This window comes from Aquarana catesbeiana, linkage group LG08, assembly GCF_042186555.1.
Source record: "Aquarana catesbeiana isolate 2022-GZ linkage group LG08, ASM4218655v1, whole genome shotgun sequence".
NCBI lineage: Eukaryota > Metazoa > Chordata > Amphibia > Anura > Ranidae > Aquarana > Aquarana catesbeiana.
Window position 1 is genome coordinate 280,460,300 of NC_133331.1, and position 6,000 is coordinate 280,466,299.

Genomic DNA, 6,000 nt, shown 5'->3' on the forward strand with positions numbered 1-6,000 from the left:
GATGTCAAGCCAGGGATCCAGCCAGTGGATGTGACGCTTGCAGAGCCAGGGACCAAGCATGCTAGTGGGGTGATGCTTGAGGAGTATCTGTGAGTACCAAGCTAGGGACCCAGCAGGGGCATGGGGGTGACACTTGAGGAAGATACTAAGAGCATGGGGGACGGGGGAGGTCCTTTAAACATTTTTGTTTATTTTTATTAAAAATATTTTATTTTTACACTGTTCCTTTTAATTATTTTTTTTGGATCACTTTTGCTCAGACAAGAAATGTAAACATTTCTTGCGATAGCTATAAAGCATGACAGGTCCTCTTTATGTAGACATCTGGAGACCCTAGATCCATCCCCTACTGTTGAAAGCATAAGATAAAAAAAATAAAAAATTATATCATGCTTTAAAAAAAAAAAAAATTACATTAATAAAAATAATACTGCTTATTATGACAACCACATGGAGGACATGGCAAATAATGACAATATAATATTTAACAATACTGTACCCAATATTTGTATAATAAAAATTGTATCATGAGAGCCTCCGTCCAATTAGACATTTCCCTGCCTGAATAATAATAAAACATTAACATAAATATAATAATTATTTAATATTTATGTATTTCATTATAATTTAATAATATAAATATAATAACTACAGTATATTAAAACATATAAGAAGAAGAACAATATAACCCGTATTATTAAAAATAATACTGATTATTATGGCAACCACATGGAGGAAGTGACACATAATGACAATATAATATTTAACAATACCCAATATTTATATAATAAAAATTGTATCATGAGAGCCTCCGCGTAAACATTTTCCTGCCTGAACAATAACAAAGGCAATTATTAGAAATTATGACAATATAAATGTTTTTAAAAACAAATGATAATAAAAATATAATTAAAGTAATTGTTGTGCCTGTGGGATCCATAGCATGAAAATAGCAGTAACGACAAAATAATAATATTAACATAATTTTAAAAAAATAATAATTATAATTATGGGAGCCCCAGCATGGGATTTACCCTTCCAGACCAACAATAATAACAACAAAATAATCATATGAATATTAATTATTAATTGTTAATTAATTCAACCATAATTATTCTAATGATAGCGATCTTTTTTTTCCTATAAAAATAACCAACATGTTATACTTATCTGCTCTGTTGCAGTGGATTTGCACAGAGCAACCTGGATCCTCCTCTTCTTGGGCCCCTCTTCTGTGCTCCTGGCCCCTCCCTCCTGCTCAATGCCCCCACAGCAAGCAGCTTGCTATGGGGGCACCCGAGCTGAGTTACAGTTCCCTGTGTTCATTCAGACACGGAGCCCTGACCCAGCCTCCCCCTCTCCCCTGATTGTCTAGCTGACTTTGATTGACAGCAGCGGGAGCCAATGGCACTGCTGCTGCGTCTCAGCCAATCAGGAAGGAGAATCTCGGACGGCTGAGACACTCATGGACATCGCTGGACAGAGAGGGACCTCAGGTAAAGGTTAGGGGGGCTGCTGCACACAGAAGGCTTTTTTTAAAAATGTGAGCCTATCAACGGAGTCTGTGGACAGACGCACTCTTTGATCTGTTACAAACCCTCCAGCAGCACTGAATGTGCATTCAGAAAGCTCACTGAATGCAGGACAGGCTAGTAGCTCTATCGCATATTGAGAAAGTTCTGGCCATTGGTCCATCCTCGACACCCAGTAAGTAAGTGGATGCTCTGTTGGAAAGGTCTCCAAGTCTGCTCTTGCCCCTAGATATTCCTGCACCATAAAATGCAGATGCTGGCGATGGTTGCTTGAACCGATCAGACCTTGGACTGAAAAATTGTTTAAAGGCATCGGTCCACCTTCTCCACCTCTCTTCCTCTGACTAAACGAATCCTCAGCAACATGTTGTCCAGGACCAGGAAATGGTAACCTCCCAGGGTCTGGAAATGCATTACACAAAACTTTCTTCAAGGCCTCCTAAAGATGTTTCATCCTCTGCTCCCTCTGCGAAGGCAGGATGAGTTCTTCAACTTTACGCTTGTAACATGAATCAAGGAGGTTTGCCAGCCAGTAATGATTCTTCTCCTTGATACCACAAATCCTAGGGTCCTTTCGCAGGCTTTGCAGAATCAGGGAGGCCATGCAGCGTACGTTTGGAGAGGCATTCGATTCTGAGTCCTCTGGGTCACTAAGGATCACATTACCTGTAACTACCTCTTCCCAGCCACGTACAACACTTTGGATTTCTGGGGACTGAAAACTATCCCTTGAAGACTGCTGCCGAGTGTTATCCTCTACATCCATGCATCTTCCTGTGTGTTTGGCGGACCCGCAGGAATGCTATTTGGATAAAGGGGGCCTTGAGAGGAAAGGAAGTCCTCCTCTTCCTCCCGCTGTTCTGCCTCAAGCGCCATGTCCATGATTCCACAAAGTGTGTGCTCCAACAGGAAGACTAGAGGGACAGTGTCACTGATGCATGTATTATTGCTGCTCACCATCCTTGTGGCCTCCTCAAATGGTGACAGGACAGTGCACATATCCTTGTTCAGTAGCCACTGGCGTGGCTATTAATGGCTCTCTGCTGTGTGTGCAGCCGCTGCAGCATTGCCAACGTTGAGTTCCACCTGGTGGGGATGTCACAAATGAGGCAGTTAGTGGGCAGGTTGCATTCCCTTAGAATGTCAGCCAGCCGAGCTCTGTCATCATATGACCGGCAGAAATGACCACAGACTTTTCTGGACTGCCTCAGGAGATCTTGTAAGCATGGGTACCTGGTCAAGAAACGCTGCACCACCAAATTCAGGATGTGTGCCAAACATGGAAAATGGGTCAAGTGTCCATGTCGGAGGGCGGAGAGAAGGTGGGTGCCATTGTAGCATACAACCATTCCTGGCTGAAGCTGGCGTGGCGTCAACCACTTCTGAGCCTGCCCCTGCAGAGCTGACAGAATCTCTGCCCCAGTGTGGCTCCTGTCCCCTAGGCAGACCAACTCAAGCACTGCATGGCATCTTTTAGCCTGACTGCTTGCGTAGCCCCTTGAACGCTTACGGAGCACTGCTTTTTCAGAGGATAAATCTGCAGAAGAGGCCATAGAGGAAGAAGAAGAGGAGGGGGTGGAAAAGAGAGCTGTGGCAGAATCACCACTAGCATTTTGGAGGCATGGTGGTGGAACAATCTCCAACCACACTGAACCCTGTCCTGCATCCTTCCTAGCTGCCAGCAGAGTTACCCAGTTTGCCGTGAAGGAAAGGTAACGTCCCTGTCCATGCCTGCTGGACCATGAGTGAGCGGTAATATGAACCTTACTGCTGACCACCCTGTCCAATGAGGCCAGAACATGCCATTAGAGAGCAGGAATGGCCTTCTGTGAAAAGAAATGGCGTTTTGGAACCTGCCACTGAGGTACAGCACATTCCACAAATTCACGAAAGGGGGCAGAGTCTACCAGCTGAAAAGGCAGCATTTGCAATGCTAGCAATTTGGCCAAGCTAGCATTTAGACGCTGAGCATGTGGATGGCTGGGACCGAATTTCTTTTTATGGTTCAGCAACTGGGGTAGGGAAATTTGCCTGCTAAAATCAATTAGTGGTGTACTGCTAGCAGATTGGCTGCAAGTACTTGGGAGACCTATTGCTATACCTTCATTCCTCTCAGTGCAGGTTTTTGAGAGGACTGGAGGTATAGTAGGTTTGGAGATCCCAGATGAGGAGCAAGGATAAGTCTGCCTTTTTCTTTGATGTGGGTCTTTCAAGTGCTGTTGCCAACAAATTGCATGGCAGGGCGTCATATGTCTGTTCAAGCATGTGGTGCCCAAGTGGCTGCTGTTCTGGCCATGCCTTATCCACTTCAGACATAGGTTGCAAACAGCAACAGTGCGATCAGCTGCACACGTGTCGAAAAAGGCCCAAACCAAGGAACTTTTAAAAGTCAGCGGGGAGTCAGCAATGCCCTGCACCTGCGGAGCTCTGCGGTGTGATGCAATAGGGTGGCTGCCCCCTAGAGGAGATCCTGCCTTGTTGGAGTTGTGCCTCCTCCACCTCACTTTCCTCCTCTCTTCTCTCAGGCACCCAAGTACAGTCAGTGACCTCATCATCCTCTTCCTCCTCATCACTGGAGCAAACTTGGCAGTATGCTGCAGCTGGGGGAACATGACTGCCAGTTTCTTGTCCTTCTGTGGCACCCCCTGTCTCTAGGCTAACGTTACTCCCTTCCTCAACCTAGGAACCAACATCGGAGCCTTCAAATCACTGCACATCCTCCAGCAGCTTGTAACCAACACTGTGGTCGAATAATTCTGGGGACTCCTCCGCGCATGTTGGTGGGGCTACGGAAGAAATGACTGTGGACAAGGAGGCGGTGGAATAGGCTGCTTTGGCAGCTGCGTTGGAAGGCAAACTACTCTGAGCCTTGGTGACAGAAGATGAGGACGGCTTTGTTATCCATTCCACCAAGTCTTCTGCATGTTGTGGCTCAATAACATGGCCAGAAGCAGAAAAAAAAGACAAGCGTGCCCCACGGCCACCTGCAGAGGATGCACTATGTCCACGACCACCACTATTGACTGTAGACACAGAGGCTGCTTGCCCTCTTTTAGTGGCCTGTGAGCATCTGTCTCTCCTTGGTGGCCTTCCAGACATGATGTATTTTTTGTTTTGCAACACCATACTACACTGTATTATATACTGCGCACATCGCTTGAAGTGTATTAGAAACATCGCGAATGCATTGTATATATAGGCTACACTGAATGCAGAGTATATACTGTATGTTCGACCCGAACATTGAGCTCATCCCTACCAACCATGACACTACCTGCAAGTGGCTGCATGGAGTTTGCATGTTCTCCCTGTTTCTGTGTGGGTTTCCTCCCACACTCCAAAGATTTGCTGGTAGGTTAATTGGTTACTGTCTAAATTGGCCCTAAAATGTGAGTTAGGGACCTTACATTGTAAGATCCTTGAGGGCAGGGCCCAATGTGAATGTATAATACATATATGTAAAGCGCTGTGTAAGTTGACAGTGCTATATAAGTACCTGTAATAAATAAGAAGACATCCTGAGTCAGGGAAGGTTAAAGTGATATTAAACCTTTTTTTTTATTATTAAAATAACAAATATGTCATACTTACCTGCTCTTAGCAATGCTTTTGCACAAATGAGCCCCAATACTCTTCTTCTGGAATCCTCATGCTTGCTCGTTCCCGAGCCGCCCTGTCTTAATTTATTGATACTGCCAGCTTGGTCCCACCCCCTGCTCCCACTGCTATCAATCTGCCTGATGAGGAGGGAGAGGTGCATGTTCTCCCTGTGCCTGTGTGGGTTTCCTTGTTAACTGGCACTTGTCTAAATTGGCCCTAGTATGTGTATGTATGACTGTGAGTTAGGGACCATAGATTATAAGCGCCTTGTGGGCAGGGACTGATGTGAATGTATAATCAGATAAGTAAAATCAGATCCTGGTCCCTTAAAGCAGATTACACAGCACAGTGCTTGTGCTGTGTAATCTGCCCCCTCTAAACTGTAAAAAAACCTCCCTGAACCTGCCACTTCCTGCATCCCCTCTCTGTACTGACCACGAAAATCAGGGCTGCTGAGCCCTGACCACCGTGGTCAGAGTGCATCCCTCCATCATGCGCAGCTGTCCTCTCTGCTCTCCTCTCTCCCCCTCACCCTTGCCTGTCAGCTCCCTCTCTGTGTCTGTCTCCACCTCGCCCCCCCTGCTATTATTAAAAATAAAAAATGTATAATGGTCACTGCCAGCCCCAACAGACACCACAGCAGCTACCATCCAAGAATAATTTATTAGGATGAAAACCTCAGCACAAACAATATAAATAGCAAAAATTATGTAAACCAGTGCATACAGAACTAGTCCAGTCCCCCCCAAAAACCTCCCCACCATCCACCCACAGCCAGTTCTGTACACCCCCTCCACAAAACTGATGCCCCCCCCCCCTAACAACCACAAATCCCCCTCCCCTTCCCCAAAGCCCTACCACAGCCAAG